General features: G+C 44.7%; 1 long non-coding RNA gene across 1 annotated transcript; it reads left to right on the forward strand.

Moving 5' to 3' along the window:
- The first annotated feature begins 306 nt into the window (after positions 1–306).
- Positions 307–1,106, forward strand: LOC122385089. Its single transcript, XR_006257152.1, has 3 exons — positions 307–397; positions 681–774; positions 1,066–1,106. It is a non-coding gene; the product is annotated as an uncharacterized LOC122385089 (long non-coding RNA).
- Positions 1,107–16,808: the final 15,702 nt, after the last annotated feature.

Raw genomic sequence — 16,808 nt, forward strand, 5'->3', positions numbered from 1 at the left:
TTTCGGCAGGTCTTGAAACAGCTATTTCCTAAATATGGTTGAAATTCTTCCGCGCATTAAAAAACAATCGCGAAAAATTAGGGTTTCAAGGGGTCTGGCGTTAACAGTAGGTGCCGTCATTCATAGTGATGCTGCTGGCCTCCGAAATGATAATGCCGCCTCTTAAAGTGAAGCAGCCGTCTATAGAAAGTGTTGGCGCCGCCTCGTCGGCGCACCGGCGCTCTCGTGTTTCTGTAAAGCGGCAGCTCTACTCAGAGCCGGCTGAAGGCCGAACCTTGTGAAGGTCACGGCCGCTGCGCGGCGCTCGGCCGGCTCACGTGGGGGACGAATGCAGACGAATGGCCGGTTGGTCAGTGGTCTGTGCCTTTGTGTTTGTTTTTATGTAGAATATCAACGGGTGAGTGATATTTCGATACAGGTATTGGTTTGTATGTAGCTTGTAAGTGTGTCATTTCGATATGTGTTGATTATTAAGCAGCTTCACATGATAAAAGGAAATGGCGATGCTGCGAAGGCAATCTGGCGCTGCGCCAAATTTGTGGATAATTTTTTGTTGAGCTTGTCGATCGACCACAAACGCATATGAACGATAATTCTGATAGTTATGTGTTATTTATTCGATTACGATATGGTATATCGGTACAGTTGTGATATATTTTCCTCTTTTGTGTGCATTTCAGCGTTGTGCTAATGGCGCTTATACGAGGTCGAAGTTGGTGCGACCAAGAACCCGTTTTGCACGCTGAGACTTCGCATGGGAGGCAAAACTTGTCGGTATGAACTGAACTGGGGATTTAGACTGTCATTATCTGTAAGAAATTGTATGCAATCATCACTTGTCACTGCGACTGAAAGTGTTTGCATTTTTGTATTTAAAGGTGTTCCGAGATAAGATACGAAAGTTACCTAGTAAACAATATATTTGAAACGCGTCAGATAAGATATAAACAAAGGGAAATTGTATTTGTATGATAAGTAACGATTCATGATAGAAATATTGTATGACGTCATGAATGTGGTGTTGACATTACCGAAACTGAGATGTTTTATTTTGTTCGTGTGCAGTTACGGCACCACGGCAGTAAATACAGCCCGTTCGACGACAACAAATACGACGACAACGTCTCTGCAAACGGCGTGCGAACAGAAAGTGATGATCCCGCAACTCAATGTGACAGTGCCGCCCCTAAATCTGTTAGTAGACCCACTCAATGTAATGGTGCCGCCCTTCTAAGCATCTGAGGAGCCCCTCAATGTGATGATACCGCCCCTCAAGAAGATGATGCCGCCCCTTTCAGTATCGGTGGCGCCCCTCAATGTGATGGTGCCGCCCTCAAAGTGCCGGTGGCGCCCCTGAATGTGATGGTGCTGCTCGCAAACGAGTCGGTGGCGCCCCTCAAAATGATGCTGCCGCCCCTTAAAGTGCGGGCGCCGCCCCTTAAAGTGTCAGTGACGCCCTTCGAAGTGTTAGAGGAACCCACCAATATAATGGTGCCGCCCCTCTGGGCATCCACAAAGCCCCTCATTGTGATGGAGCCGCCCCTCAAGCAAATGATGCCGCCCCTCAAGAAGATGATGCCGCCCCTGAATGTGATGGTGCTGCCCGTCAACAAGTTGGTGGCGCCCCTCAAAATGATGCTGCTGTCCCTTAAAGTGTTAGTGCCGCCCCTTATAGTGTCAGTGACGCCCTTCGAAGTGTCAGAGGAACCCACCAATATAATGGTGCCGCCCCTCTAGGTATCCACATAGCCCCTCATTGTCAGGGGCGTAACTTTGTATACTTTTGGGGAGGCAGGTGCCCCCCCCCCCCAACTTGAAATTTTGCCACCCCAACATTCCGTTTGCCCCCCCCCCAACCTTGGTGGGCGCCCCCAGGCCCGAAAGGCGCCCTCACGGGCCAGCGGCGTCATAGGAGCGCGTGCGCCATCTTTCAAGGGGCGCCATCGCCTATGGAAATGGGATGCGTGAGAGGGGAACCTCTGAGGCCTTGGGGGCGCCTGCATGCGAAAGAGGGGCGCCCATGAAGTCCTCAGGGGCGCCTCAATGCAAAACACGGGCTCCTGCATGCGAAAGAGGGGCACCTTATTGGCCTCTGAGGCCCTTCGGGGTGCCTCTGAGGTCTATATTATAGGGGGCGCCCACATGAAAAAGGGGCGCCCATTAAGGCCATAATGGCGCCCCAATACGAAAGAGGGGAGACTGCATGCCAAATGGGGGCGCCTCCGAGGCCCATAGAAAGAGGAGCTCCAGTTGAAGCCCAAAGGGGCGCCTCAATGGGAATTAGAGACGCCTGTGAGGTCTATAGGGGTGCCTCTGATGCCCATGTCGAGAGAGTCGTCAGTCGTTTGTGTAACGTTCCTCAGGGATGGTGCGCCGCTTGCGGCATGTAAAAACTTAGCTAAATAGCGTGCCCCATTGGTAAAAAAGCGCCCCTCGAGCCAAAGTGGTGCCCCTCTGACAACACGCACGTCTTATGTCATCTGTTTTGCTAATAACTAATGCCCCCGCACACAGAGCGGCGCCCCATCCGTTTATCAATGTGCCCCTTCAGGTGGATGAAGCGTCCCTCTGGCCAATACCTTATTGGTCATATGATATATACCTTATACCTTACATCATATGATACTTGTTTAGTATCCATGACAGGTTGGATGATGATGTAAATAATAAACCAAATTATTACAAATGCATTCAAATATATTCAAAAAGAGACACAAAGCTTTCGGTTCATGGAACCTTGATCACTGTGCAAATGAGTATAACAATCGCTGTAACCGTCTAAAAATTCTTTGAAATTAATCAGCCGCGTGTTTTCTTCTTCTGGTCGTCAATGGCAGCAAAATCGGTGGTAGACCAGCAGAAGAAGAAAACACGCGGCTGATTAATTTCAAAGAATTTTTAGACGGTTACAGCGATTGTTATACTCATTTGCACAGTGATCAAGGTTCCATGAAACGAAAGCTTTGTGTGTCTTTTTGAATATATTTGAATGCATTTGTAATAATTTGGTTTATTATTTACATCATCATCCATCATATGATACACTACATATGATTGCAAAATATGAAGTGAATGGAAAGAAAACATTTGCTCATGTATGTACGGGCAGAAGCTGTGCAGAGCACTTATTCACGCTGAGGCTACTGATCGATTACGCTCAGAAAACGAAACAAACGCTGTATATCGCGTACATCGATTATATCAAGGCATATGATAAGTTGAATCGTAGCATTCTATTGCAGAAACTGGCTGATCAGGGGTGCGGCATGAAATATCTAACAGCAGTGGCTAACAGTCTGCAGGCTAGCAAAAATGCCTTAGGGCAAGGTTTATTTACGTCTTCGGTTGGGGTAAAACAAGGCGCAGCAAACAGCTGTTCCCTTTTCACTTTCTATATCAACAGTACGGTCAGAGCCATAAAGACGTTTGGACCTGACGGTTTTCTCAGTAACACCCATTCGCTGCTATTCATGGACGATACAGTTGTCTTAGCCACATCCAGAGATGCCATGAAACAAAAGCTAGCACTATTGCACCGCGAAGTTGGCACCATTAGAATGGAAATACACCCGCAGAAGTCAAAGTTTATGGCGATTAACGCAGGGGACACTGTTCCTTTTGTTTTCGATAACGTATCCATCAGTCACATAGATGAGTACATTTATCTTGGAACACCAATCAGCAATGCAACTTTGCGTAATCAAGTCAAAGCCCACATAGATTTTAAGCGCAGTCATTTAGTGAAATTTTCCGCGTTTTTAAAGAAAAACAAAGACGCGCCATTTCCTGTCAAGGAGATGGTATTCAAAAGTGCTCTCTGTAGTGCAATACTGTATGGCTGTGAAAGCTGGCTTTGCAACGATTTTAAGCATGCCTCGACGGCGGTATTGTCCGCGGAAAAACAGCTATTGTCAGTCAGAAATCAGACAAGCAGTGACCTTGTTCACGCAGAGTTGGGATACCCAGACTTAAAGACAGTGATTAAAGAGAACCAAATTAAATTTCTAGGAAAGCTGACATCACGAGATGATTTCGAGGGCAGTCCCGCCCAGTTAGCCATGCATTTATCAGTGCAGTCGGGCTCACAAGCTGGCCGTTATGTCAACTCCCTACAAACGGAAGAAATCGGGTCACTTAGAGAAAGAAACATGGAAACCTTACGCTGTAAAATTTTAGAATCAACATCGACGCGAATGACAACATACCGTGAGTTTAATCAGAATGTCGCGCGACACCGTATGTATGAGGCAAATGTACCTGAAAACGAGCGCATCGCTTTTACAAGAATCCGTTTAGGTTCACACAGGTTAAAAATAGAAACGGGGAGGTGGTCGCGCATACCAGAGACAGAAAGGCTGTGCACGTGCGGGTCAGTGCAAACAGAGAAACATGTACTTTTAGACTGCCCAGAATCAAATTCACTTCGAGAACATTTCCCCAGATTAAATTTTTCCGGTCTAACTGTCCTTATGGATGCACACCCTTTAGATCTCGCAAGGCTATGTAAGAACATTCTTGAAAAGTATGATTCATAATATGTATTTAGATTGTGCTTCGCCATGTCCGCGGTGCTCATATTGTATTTTGTTATTTTAATGGACACGTTTTCACTCGAGTTTTATCCTTTTTATGTATATTTTTAGTGTATTGCATTATGTATAGAATTTTGTATTTTATGTATTGTGTGTATTTTATCAAGAGTGCAGTGTCAATAAACTATCTATCTATCTATCTATGTTCCCCTTTGCACACTGTAGCTCATACGTATTATCAGTGGGAAAAGGGCTGTTTTACACGATGCAATTAATGATTTCTACAAACGGTTTGTATTAATTGACTTTTGGGGAACGGGTTCAACTGGTTCCGATTCCAACTTAGACCGGATCCGACTGGTTCCAGAAATGTCCAGCCGGGTCTGGTTCGAGTCTGGTTCCCAAAATTTTCACGTTTTGCCACCTCTAGTTCAAAGCAGGAGTAATTTGTATCATTTCGTGATAACTTGATATCACCTGGTGAGCCACAGACTTCTGCATGTCTCGGTATACAGAGGTATATGGGTGACCTAAGCTTGAACGCTCTCAGCCTGGGATTAACCCGCGCCGGGCTGGTGCTCCGCGACTTCCGCGCCGGGCGGGGAGGGGGGTGTCTGGTCTAACTCGGCTCCTGGGCCACGTAGCGACACGCAGTAAGCAGCATTCGAAAGAGCGTCAAAAATAATGACGGAAACACTTCGGTCATTTTTTGGGTCAGATCAAAGGTCAGGTCGCCAGAGGTCATCAAAGGTCAAATGTAGGCCATTTCAACAATTTTGGAAATTGCAACGGCTAACTCGGGATCAGTAGAGCTACAGCGCCGCGGAAAAGCGCATTCGATAGCCCTTTTACAGACCTTTCTGATCACTGTTCTCAGATTTGACCTCAGGTCAACGGTTTAGCCTCCAGAGGGCAAAAACTGTAAAATAGCAGTTTTCACGAAAACTGTTTTTCGGCAATAACTTTTGACTCAAGAGTGTCACGACATTACTTTTGGCAGCATCATGTTCCTCTCGTCGAGACGCGTCGAATGAACTATTTGTTGACCTTGAAAGGTCATTTTTAAAATTTGACCTCAGGCTAAGGTCATAACCTGACCGAAAAGGGTCATGTTGCATATCAGTCGATCCGTATCGTCGAGCTGAATACATCTGACGTGTTTTCATCGCTCTAGCACGCCTTTATCAAAAGTTACAGCCAAAAAACTGGTGGTGACCGTTCATGACCTGAGATGACCTCAAGGGCACACAGAGGGGTCACAGGTGCATTTTTTCCAATTCAGTGTATCATGTTTACCTATAAAACGATGTTTGAGAGGGTTCTAAATACCATTCGTCCAAAAAAGGCTCATTTCAATTTTCTCCCATTGACTTATAGGTAATGGAGAGGTTGCAAAATTGACCTGACCATAGGTCACTGATATCAAAATTCCGAGATTAACACTTTATACATACTGTTACTCTTATCAATCGCTGAAAGTTTCAAGGCGATCGTTCCGTCGGTGTAGCTATGACGAGGGCTGCAACTTTTTTCTGAGGTGAGGTCTTTTGACGTGACCTGGTGACCTGACCTTGAGAGCTCTGGGTCTGAAATTTGCACATGTGTAAAAAAAGATGCATGAACAGGTGTGCCAAAAACGGCGGCGCGGAGTTGTGAGATATCTGCGAAAAACCGCAGGGGAGGTGTTCACTCCCTCCCCCCCCCCGGCCCGGCGCGGGCGGGGGGGGGGCAATTTTTTATTTTTTTTTCGATGAGGGCAAATTTTTGCCACTGGTTTGCTTCTAGAGCACGTGCGGAAAAGATGCAGTATGAAGTGTGTTCTTAACTTAAAAGGGGAGGCGTAAAAACGTCCCTTGCTTCTGCGTGGGGTAAAGTTCTACAGATTTGTTTCTTTAATCTCGCCTTTTTATCAGTTGTTTTTTCTTTTCTTTTTGTCAATTCATCAGTTCGTCTCGTTTCTTTAGAAGAACTACCATATGCGTTATTTAATAAGGCGTCACTACCCTGGTCCCCAATTCCACTACCCGCCCCCGGTCTCTGGTCCCCTAATTGCTTTCAAAATGTATTTGGTTTCAAAATAATTCCGCGCTTTTGGCGCGCTATTTCAGAAACAAAACTGCAACATAACGTGCCAAAACACGACGGCACAAAAAACAACGTGCTATGGTAAAAAAAAATGCTACCGTAAACTGAAATAAGACTTATTTCTAGACAGTCACGGGGAGGCGCCCCCATGCCCTTAAAAAGGCGCCCCTGACAGCGTTGCCCCCCCCCCCCAACGAAAACCAAAAAGTTACGCCCCTGCGCAGCAGCACTTTGCACAGTCACTACACACAATTGTGACAATTAAAATAGCTTTGATCAATCAAGCAAGTCAGGACCTGGTATGCAGATTCACGAGTTCTCTCAACATCTTCAACTACCAACAATCAAGACTGAGCACCTTGTGATCTCAATGACTCCGCAGGCCCATCTTCTGTTTTGCATTTTCAGTTTTCAATTGAAATGAGTTCAATCTGGGAGACACATCTTGCATCATTATGTTTAAACAATCAGTAAGCTACAACTATTGGTTTTTCTTGTGAACTTCATTTCAAAAGTTGATTTGATTTTAAAAGTTGATATAATTTGCATAATGCTACGATCACGGCGCACCAAATCACAGATAACTTGATAATAACTTCATGTTGCTCTTCAGAAACTTTCTGAGTGGTTCTCACGAAATCAACTTGCACTTAATGTTCTCAAAACGCAAGTTGTTGTGTTTGGTTCCAAAGTCACCATGAAAAATGTCAATGTTAGGAGTCTAAATATTTTTAACACTGCAGTACCCGTACAGCCATCGCTAACTAGTCTAGGTGTAACGCTGGATAGTTGCCTTACGTGGAGCAGTCACATTGACGGTGTCATTCGAAAGTGTACTGGTATGCTAATTCGATTGGGCCAGCTTCGTCGCGTGATGCCCTTAAAGGTAATTGTCCTCCTAGTCAATGCCCTTGTTCTTCCTCATATTCGCTTTTGCATGGCTCTCTGGGGAAATTGTAATGTGACACAAGGGAAGAGAATAGGAAAAATAGTTAAATTTGCACAGCGTATCGCAGGTCGCGAAGCTCACAGACTGGCTTGGCGTGGAGATCTTACCTTACAGCATAAAATCGCGGTATTGAAAACAGTTCGTCAATGTCTACTTATCCCTCAATGTATGCCGCCACTAATTGTGTCTCTCTTTAAAGAGAGACAGTCAGACCGACAAACAAGGCAATCAGGCAACCTTGACCTGGTTATACCTAGGACTGAAATGAAGAAAGCGTCCTTCTCTTACAGTGGTGCAAAACTATGGAATAGCTTGCCCATTCATGTCCGAAACTATTCGAAAGCTGATTTTGTAAAATATATTTTGGAAAATCACGCGGTAAAATGATGCATATGTATGTGGTGTTGTTCCGGTGATGTCACATTGTTCGTTGTAATAATTGCCGGTTACTTATGAGGCTTCGCTGTCTCATCAAACTTTGTGTTATAGAAAATCGCTTTTGTTCTGCATTTTGATTTCGTTATACGTGCTCATGAATGACAGGGCACTGCGCTGCCTGTATTGTATGTATATGGTTTATGTGTGTCAATGTGTTTCCCTCTGTAATGCCCACCGAATGGTGGTTAGTGGGAATATGAAATAATAATAATAATAATAAAAATAACTCAGCAAAAGCCATATTCTTCAGCAAACTATGAACGCTATCTATTCCATGCTGTGTTGAAATAATTAACAATCGCCAAAATAAGTCAAAATATGACAACTCAATTAGCAGAAACTTCATAAAACTCTTATTTGTGAGGCAATGCGCAACAGCAATGCGAGGGAATATGGTGGTAATCTGGTAGCAATTGTGAAGGATTTTCCCTGTCGTTGATAAAAAACACAAGGAACAAATGTTTAACGAGGAGGAAATCCTTCATTAGGAGTTGCAGGGACCATTTGATTGGCCCATTTTAGTTAAATATAGGCCGAATGTTTCGATTTCAACCCCATTTATCGTAATGAGACGAATCTAATGGTTTAGTGGTACGTCTTTTGAACACATATAGGGCTTGGATTTCTCGTCAGCCTGCCTGAAACACACCATGATTTGCATGCTTTGCTATCGGTGAAGGAAAATTCTTCCGCCGTGATGACATCACGGTAAAGGAATTCTGGAGCTCGTGAACGGGGGCTGGTTTTCGGGAAATGAAGGCAGACTTTTGGTCGTTTTTAGGTCAGATCTTGGGTCAGATCATATGCCTTTTTGTACATTGGATCTAGAGCTTAGAATATGCTTTGAACACGAAGCTAGCATATGTATTCAAAATTGTAGTATAAACAATCGCTCATGATCTTTCTTAACATTAGATGACCTAGGATGTAAATAGGGCAACCGATAATATTTTCTAAATAATTGTTCGAATTTTGCCTGAAAAACAAAGCTTGGGAATGTATGGTATTAATTTGATCCGAACGATGTGCCGCTGAATTTTCCCTCTGGGATGATTATGGACAGCTTGCGAAATTAACTTTAACCTAAGCTACCGACAAACAGAAGAAAAATCTGATGCAATCATTCCTCAATCCTCTCACCTTATTCAACCGTTGAAACGTTAAAGGTATTTGTTCAGTCCGAGTCGCTATGTCGACCGTTTAACATTGCCGTGCTAGGGGGGGGGGCGTTTTTACGCCCACCTCCCCCAGGTTTTTCGCGAATACCTATCTCAAAAACGGCGACGCGTAGCGCCGCTGTTTTAGATACACCTGCTCCGACATCTTTTTCGCACATGTTATGAAAATTTCAGACCCCGGTCATTCAAGGTCAGGTCACCAGGTAACGTGACCTTACCTCAGAAAAGTTCGAAAGCTCGCTGTAGCTATGTTACAGTTAGTATGCGAAATCCGTTAGTTTGCAACGCAACTAGTTTCGTTGCAAACTACCTGACCGGCCAGGTAGTTTGCAACGAAACTAGTTCCGTTGCAAACTAACTGACCGTCCAGTTAGTTTGCAAAAAAAACTAGTTAGGATGCAAACTACCTAGTTACTTTGCAACGGAACTAGGTGTTTTGCAACGGAACTAGTTGTAATGCGAAATCGACGAGGCAGTGGCTCTATTTGTCGTTTATATTCATATTTCATGTAAATTTTAGTAACGGTTGTTAAAACAAAGCTGTGTTCTTCTAACGGGTGACACTAGACATACGTGTAGGACGGGTGGTCACATTTTTGGCTGAAAAGTGAAACGGTTTTGACTACATAATGTGACGATCACTGGCGGATCCAGAGGAGGGGCAGTTCCGGGGGGCATTTTACGATTTTTATTTTTTTAGACACCCACTAACACCAGTCACCACCGCCGCCGCACAGAACAGAACTGAACTGTATTGTCCCATATTGTCCCGTGATCCCGGGTAAGCGTGCGATCAAGAATCTGTCTCACCGGCCGACTCCTACTGCGACTTGCCCAGCCAGGTGACCTAGCGGTGCCGGGTCATTCGGTAACAGCCAATGATCAAAGGGCAGGTTGCGTCACAGACTAATCGGTTGTGGAGGTAGAAGCTCGTCAGCGACTCAGTTCTGGAATATTCCGAAATCGGCAGCAGAACCTTTACTTTCCGCTTATCCCGCGCCCCACTGGGGTCTGTGTATAACACGCCCTACTGGGGGGGGGGGGCTATTCATAGACCCCATCTCCTTACTCCGAAACTACTGGGCCGATCGTCAAAATTCAAACGGCATCTAATAGCCCCGGAAAAACTGTCGAACGAAACCAAATTTCATTGACCTCGAGGTCACCGACATCGTCACAGGTTAGGTCAAAGTAAAAATTATCGATATTTGGCTTGTTCACCTTTTGGGCTCTGTGGCTGCCGTCTTACAAGTCAGATCAGGCTGATTTTTGGTTTACACACCCGTGAACAGATGCTTTAGATACTCTGAGGGTACCAAACTTGTACTTTGATTTTCAGGTCAGGGTCAGGTCATCATAGGTCACGGAAATCTTATGTCATAAGTCGGTCACGTGACACATGTTTTATGGTCCATTTAGGCCATAGATTTCGAATTCGGTGTCGCCCGTGTCAGTTGAGGCCATTTTCATCTGAATATAGCTGAGGTTAGGTCACTTTCAGGTCAAAAAAGGTCAAATTTTAAAGTTGAAATTCTTCAACAAAAAAAATGTCTATCGGATGCAGCTTGAGCTCAGGAACACGATGGTGCTGTTTATGTTTGTGTACGATGTCAAATTGGTACAGAAAAATTGATTTAAAAATTTAAAATTGTGAAATTTTTTGCTATAATGCGTATAACTTGGCCATTTTTGAAGATATCTGGCTAAAACTTGCTAGAGTAAGTAATAAGCATGTGTTCTATCATATTTATTCCGTTTTTTTTCGAAAAGTCCAAAAGTTTTTGAAAAAAGATAAAAATACAAATTCTGAATTTTAATATGTATAATTTTCAAAGTAAACAAAATTTTGAATATTTTGAAAATTTTGAAATTCGAACATGACGTCACTCTGACGTCATTTCCGGCCGACCTATGATAGATACGAAGTTCAAATTTTGACACAAGGTGTCAAATTGATGTAGCCGAAGGTACCTACTGAAAGTTTGGCGGCGATACGTCAAGCGGTTTAGAAGTTATTGCAGAAAAACGGGACGGGGGCTATGAATAGCCCCCCCCCCCCCCCAGTGGGGCGCGGGTTATGTCTACACATTTATGGTGATCACTGGCGGTTCCAGAAAGATGGTCTTAAACGTTGCGGGAGACATAATCCCAAAAAAGTTTTCCAAAAACCTTTCGGATTTTGATTCCAATCCTTACACACGGTTGTGCAATCTAAAACAAGTATTTGATTATAAAAGTTGTTCAGTTTTCGTTTCGTTCTCAAAATAAGTAAATATTTGTCGCTTTCGGGCGCTGCGTGGATGGCGGAGCGATTTTGGGCGCCCCCCCCCCTCTCTGGATCCGCTAGTGATCGTAACGTTATGTAGTCGAATCCGGTTAATTCACTGTTTCTATCCTAAATGTGACCACCCGTCTTATGTCTAGTGTCACTCGTTAGAAAAACACAGCTTTGTTTTAACAACCGTTGCTAAAATTTACATAAAAGTTGAATATAACCGACAAATAGAGCCACTGCCTCGTCGATTTCGCATTACAACTACTATGAACGTCAAACCCTTTGAGACCCCACTTTTTTGCGATAATTTTTGAATGCGATAATTTTTAAATGTCAACTTTCGTTGACAATATTCTGGCATTGTATGTTTCAGAACCTGCCGAAACTTTTATTACTAAGGTATTTTGACGCCAAACTATTATGGAAGGTACTTCTCATTCACTCGTAATGCTAAGGTCAATTCAGGCCCGGGCAGAGGCTTGCGCTCGGCCACACTCGAGCCCCGCCACCAGCGCCATCTGCTCTAAATGCCATCCACCAGCGCCCGCTACCGCTACCAGCTACCACCCACCATCAAGCCTGGATGGAGCGAGAGACGCGAGTGACCGGTCGCCGAGCAAGGAGCGCCGGAGGGGTAGGGCGGAGCTTAGCGCTGACGTCATTACGTGGCTCCGCCCCATGAGCGCGTAGCCTCTACCCAAACAGCATATTCATTCCGTGAAATTTAACATTACGAGTGAATGAGAAGTACCTTTCATAATCGTTTGGCGTCAAAATACCTTAGTAATAAAAGTTTCGGCAGGTTCTGAAACACACATTGCCAGAACATTATCAACGAGAGTTGACGCATTTAAAAATTATCGCAAAAAGTGGGGGTCTCAAGGGGTTTGACGTCCATAGTAGTTCCGTTGCAACACACCTAGTTCCGTTGCAAAGTAACTAGGTAGTTTGCATCCTAACTAGTTAGTTTGCAAACTAACTGGACAGTCAGTTAGTTTGCAACGGAACTAGTTTCGTTGCAAACTACCTGGCCGGTCAGGTAGTTTGCAACGAAACTAGTTGCATTGCAAACTAACGGATTTCGCATACTAACTGTAACAGCTACACCGACTGAGCGATCACTTTGAAACTTTCAGTACTTGCTTAGGGTAACCGTATGTATAAAATGGGTAGCTCGGATTTTTTTATATCTCAGTCGGGGGAGGTTTAGTCAATCGTTGTCATTTTTAGCACGTGCTATTTTTGTCACACGTGCTAAAAATGACAACGATTCTGCTATTTTTGACAACGATGAGGCCGATTTCACTCCTCAGCGAGGAAATGAAGATTTTGGAAAGATAAACACTGATTTTGGAAAAGAAGTGCTGCCACCTGGTGCAAGACGAAGAATCCAGCTTTAATATGCCTGTTATTTGTATGGTACACTGTAAAAAAATCTTACAAGCCCCTTGTAGGAAAACCGCTGGCGCAAAAATGAGCATGCAGCGACGTGTAAAAATCGCCTCATATTTAGCTAGTAAGAGGGTACAAGCTTGTTTCGTTAGTAAATGACAAGCCCACGCCTCATAAACCGAGCACCCCCGTGTCAGCCCCTCGTTTCGTTATTCGGTACCTCGTTTGAAAACGAGGGCAAAACCAGCAGATCGGTACGCCGATTAGGCTCCTTAGCAGGACTCGCCTGGTAACCCAACCAGCTAGCGCCTGCTATTGCTGCCCAGTAGTAATACTAGCTCAATTGCGTCACCCCCCCCCCCTCCTCCCCAGCCGCCCCTCCGACTGGTGGACGACCCGGCCAACGACAGCCACGCCACGTTACAAAAAAAAACATACACAAAAATAACGTTTATTACTTATTAGCATACGATACAAAATATCTAAATATATACATATTACAATATCATAGCGGAGTGGTGCAAAAGCTGATTCGAGTCACCACCAATAACATTCACAAAACAATACGGTTGCATGAGACACGATCGGGCACTTCCACGGGCTTTGACGCAACGGCACTTACAACAGGCGAGTGAGCAAGTTGATCCTGCCATGTCAGGTACATTGTGCACTGTGCAGTCCATCAAATACTTGCCATACTTTGCAGATTCAAGCAAGTTTTTTTTTTTTCTGGGCGAGGCTTACCAACAGAAATATCGCTGGCTTCCGGTATACCTTCATGCCTCAGTCTTCCACAACTTTAAGCAACTCTGCAAACAGAAAAGAAAATTAACTGCTGATTTTAAAATATCAGTGAGGATGGCTTTATTATCTACATCAACTGACTTTTGTATAAGATAAATCAATGTGAGGCAATATGTGTAGCTTACACATATGGAAAAAAAAGGCTAGACAGCAACTGAAAGAAAGTCCGTCTTCCAATAGTCGGAATTCAAACGAAACAGTGGCCCACAACGGTCAAGGGGTGAATTCTATGACGCAACATGTGTTCAGAATATTACAAAATGAATAAAATGTCCCCCATTGCTACGTAAATATCATACAATATAACGTACCTTCGGAATATCCCCGCCCGAGAACTTCACAACGCACCGTGCCACAACACAACCGCACCAACCGCCGGCAGCCGCAGAACTGAACAATGGCGGCCGGAAATGACGGCCCCGCACCGGAAGTTAAGGACGCGTTTTAGAAGCAGTCTCAGACTCGTCGCTGCTCACCGTAGCAGGGATTTATGAGGCACTACCGAATCAAAGTCGTTTCGCCTCATTCGGCAACACGAAAACCCTACCAGGACTAGTCCGATGATGAGTTTCCGACTACACTGTAAAAAAAACTTACAAGCCCCTCGTAGAGGAATTCTCAGCGCAAAAATAACATTGCAGGAGCGTGTAAATTTGGCTAATTTTAGGCTAGTTGCCGAGTAACAAGCTTGTTCGACAAGGCTGTGCCTCGTATGCATACGACCACCGTGCTCCACCTAGTTTGACAACACGCACGTAAATAGCGTGGGTAGTGCGTCTACTAGGTGTCATAATAGCCCCTGCCTGGTAAGGTAACTAGCCACTGCCTACTAATCCATACCCAGTAATTGTACTAGCCCCCAAGGCTAGTAGTGGTACTAGCTCAAGGCCAGTAGTGGCACTAGTTAACTAGTACCACTACTGGCCTTCGGGGTCGAGGCACTGGGTCGACGGAATTCCGTCGACGGAATTCCGTCAACCAGTGCCCCCGACTCTCGACCGCCACCCGCAAGTAAACAGACTGAGTAGCGCTGCAGCACATTTATTCGGGCACGAGAACGAGAACGAGAACAATAACAACGCCAGGGCAATAACTATAACTTTAACAATAACAACAACAACAACAACAACAACTAACTGAATAATTTGCAATCAGGTTCCTTAAATAACCACAATCAAACATTTGTGATTTTTCATTAGCTCTGCACCGGCGGCAGTCGCGGGGTGAAGGTATAGGCCAGGACATATTCGAGTCACCACCAATAACATTCACAAAATAATACGGTTGCATGAGACACGATCGGGCACTTCCACGGGCTCTGACGCAACGGCACTTACAACAGGCGAGTGAGCAAGTTGATCCTGCCATGTCAGGTACATTGTGCACTGTGCAGTCCATCAAATATTTGCCATACTTTGCAGATTCAAGCAAGTATTTTTTTCTGGGCGAGGCTTACCAACAGAAATATCGCTGACTTCCGGTATACCTTCATGCCTCAGTCTCCCACAACTTTAAGCAGCTCTGCAAACAGAAAAGAAAATTAACTGCTGATTTTAAAATATCAGTGAGGATGGCTTTATTATCTACATCAACTGACTTTTGTATAAGATAAATCAATGTGAGGCAATATGTGTAGCTTACACATTTGGAAAAAAGGCTAGACAGCAACTGAAAGAAAGTCCGTCTTCCAATAGTCGGAATTCAAACGAAACAGTGGCCCACAACGGTCAAGGGGTGAATCCTATGACGCAACATGTGTTCAGAATATTACAAAATAAATAAAATGTCCCCCATTGCTACGTAAATATCATACAATATAACGTACCTTCGAAATATCCCAGTCCGAGAACTTCACAACGCACCGTGCCACAACACAACCGCACCAACCGCCGGCAGCCGCAGAACTGAACAATGGCGGCCGGAAATGACGGCCCCGCGCCGGAAGTGAAGGACGCGTTTTAGAAGCAGTCTCAGACTCGTCGCTGCTCACCGTAGCAGGGATTTATGAGGCACTACCGAATCAAAGTCGTTTCGCCTCATTCGGCAACACGAAAACCCTACCAGGACTAGTCCGATGATGAGTTTCCGACTAGGTGGCGTGTGCGCAGGATTATATTTAAAGCACGTGCAGGGCGGTGCCTCATTAGCCGACATAATAATAATATGACACGATAATGTAACACGCATGTAACTAGCATGCAACAAGCTTCTGGCGGATTTAATTATGAGACTATGCGTAGTTATCCGACACAGCGCGAAATCTGTTGATAAGCAGGAAGGGGTGTTAGGGAAGCATTTAAGTTATTAGGTTACCGTTTGTAACCAATTATTCAATTATTTCAATTATTATTAACAACTCTCAGGCTGATAATGTCCCTATATATATCAGCAAGGTACAATGGACGACCGTGTAACCCACTCCTTGTCATAGAATTGGCTCGTGACATTTTTTTACAGTGATGCCTCACCTTCAATCAAGCCAAAGAGCAGTTGGGCAGACACACACAGTAATGGCGACGCAACACAAAATGGACGCCGGCTCCCGGATGCGGGGGGGGGGGACTCCTTCTGAAAGCAGCCACAGACTCCTAGGTTGTAACATGCGACGAGGGTAGCTATGAGGCACATCCTCATAGCCATCCGAAGCCGCTTACCACGCAAGCTTACCAGCACGTTTACCAGCTGCAGGCGTTCGTGACAACAAGCGGGGTTGCACGCAAGGTTATCCGTTTAGTAGGTGCCAGCCGGGGCCTCGTCAGCTGAGCTAATAGCAAAATGACCTAATTGAGGGACACGCCAAAAACTGGCCGAGAACAAGCCAACGGCGGGTAACACTGTGAGGCTGTGCGTAGTTCATTAACACTGCGCAAAATTAGGTTCCTGAACATGCTCTCGCTCGTAGGCATTTGTTCCACAAAGGGCATTGTTAACGTGCATGGCTCTGACTACTAATGTCCATATATGTTGTAACGAGGTGCAAGGGAGGCACTCGTAAAAAATGCCTAATTTCAAAATTAGCTAGTGAATTTTTTTTACAGTGTAGGTGGCGTGTGCGCAGGATTATATTTAAAGCACGTGCAGGGCGGTGCCTCATTAGCCGACATAATAATTATATGACACGATAATGAAACACGCATGTAACTAGCATGCAACAA

The sequence above is a fragment of the Amphibalanus amphitrite genome, unplaced genomic scaffold (assembly GCF_019059575.1).
Source record: "Amphibalanus amphitrite isolate SeventyFive unplaced genomic scaffold, NRLGWU_Aamphi_draft 000208F_arrow, whole genome shotgun sequence".
In the NCBI taxonomy this organism is placed as follows: Eukaryota; Metazoa; Arthropoda; class Thecostraca; order Balanomorpha; family Balanidae; genus Amphibalanus; species Amphibalanus amphitrite.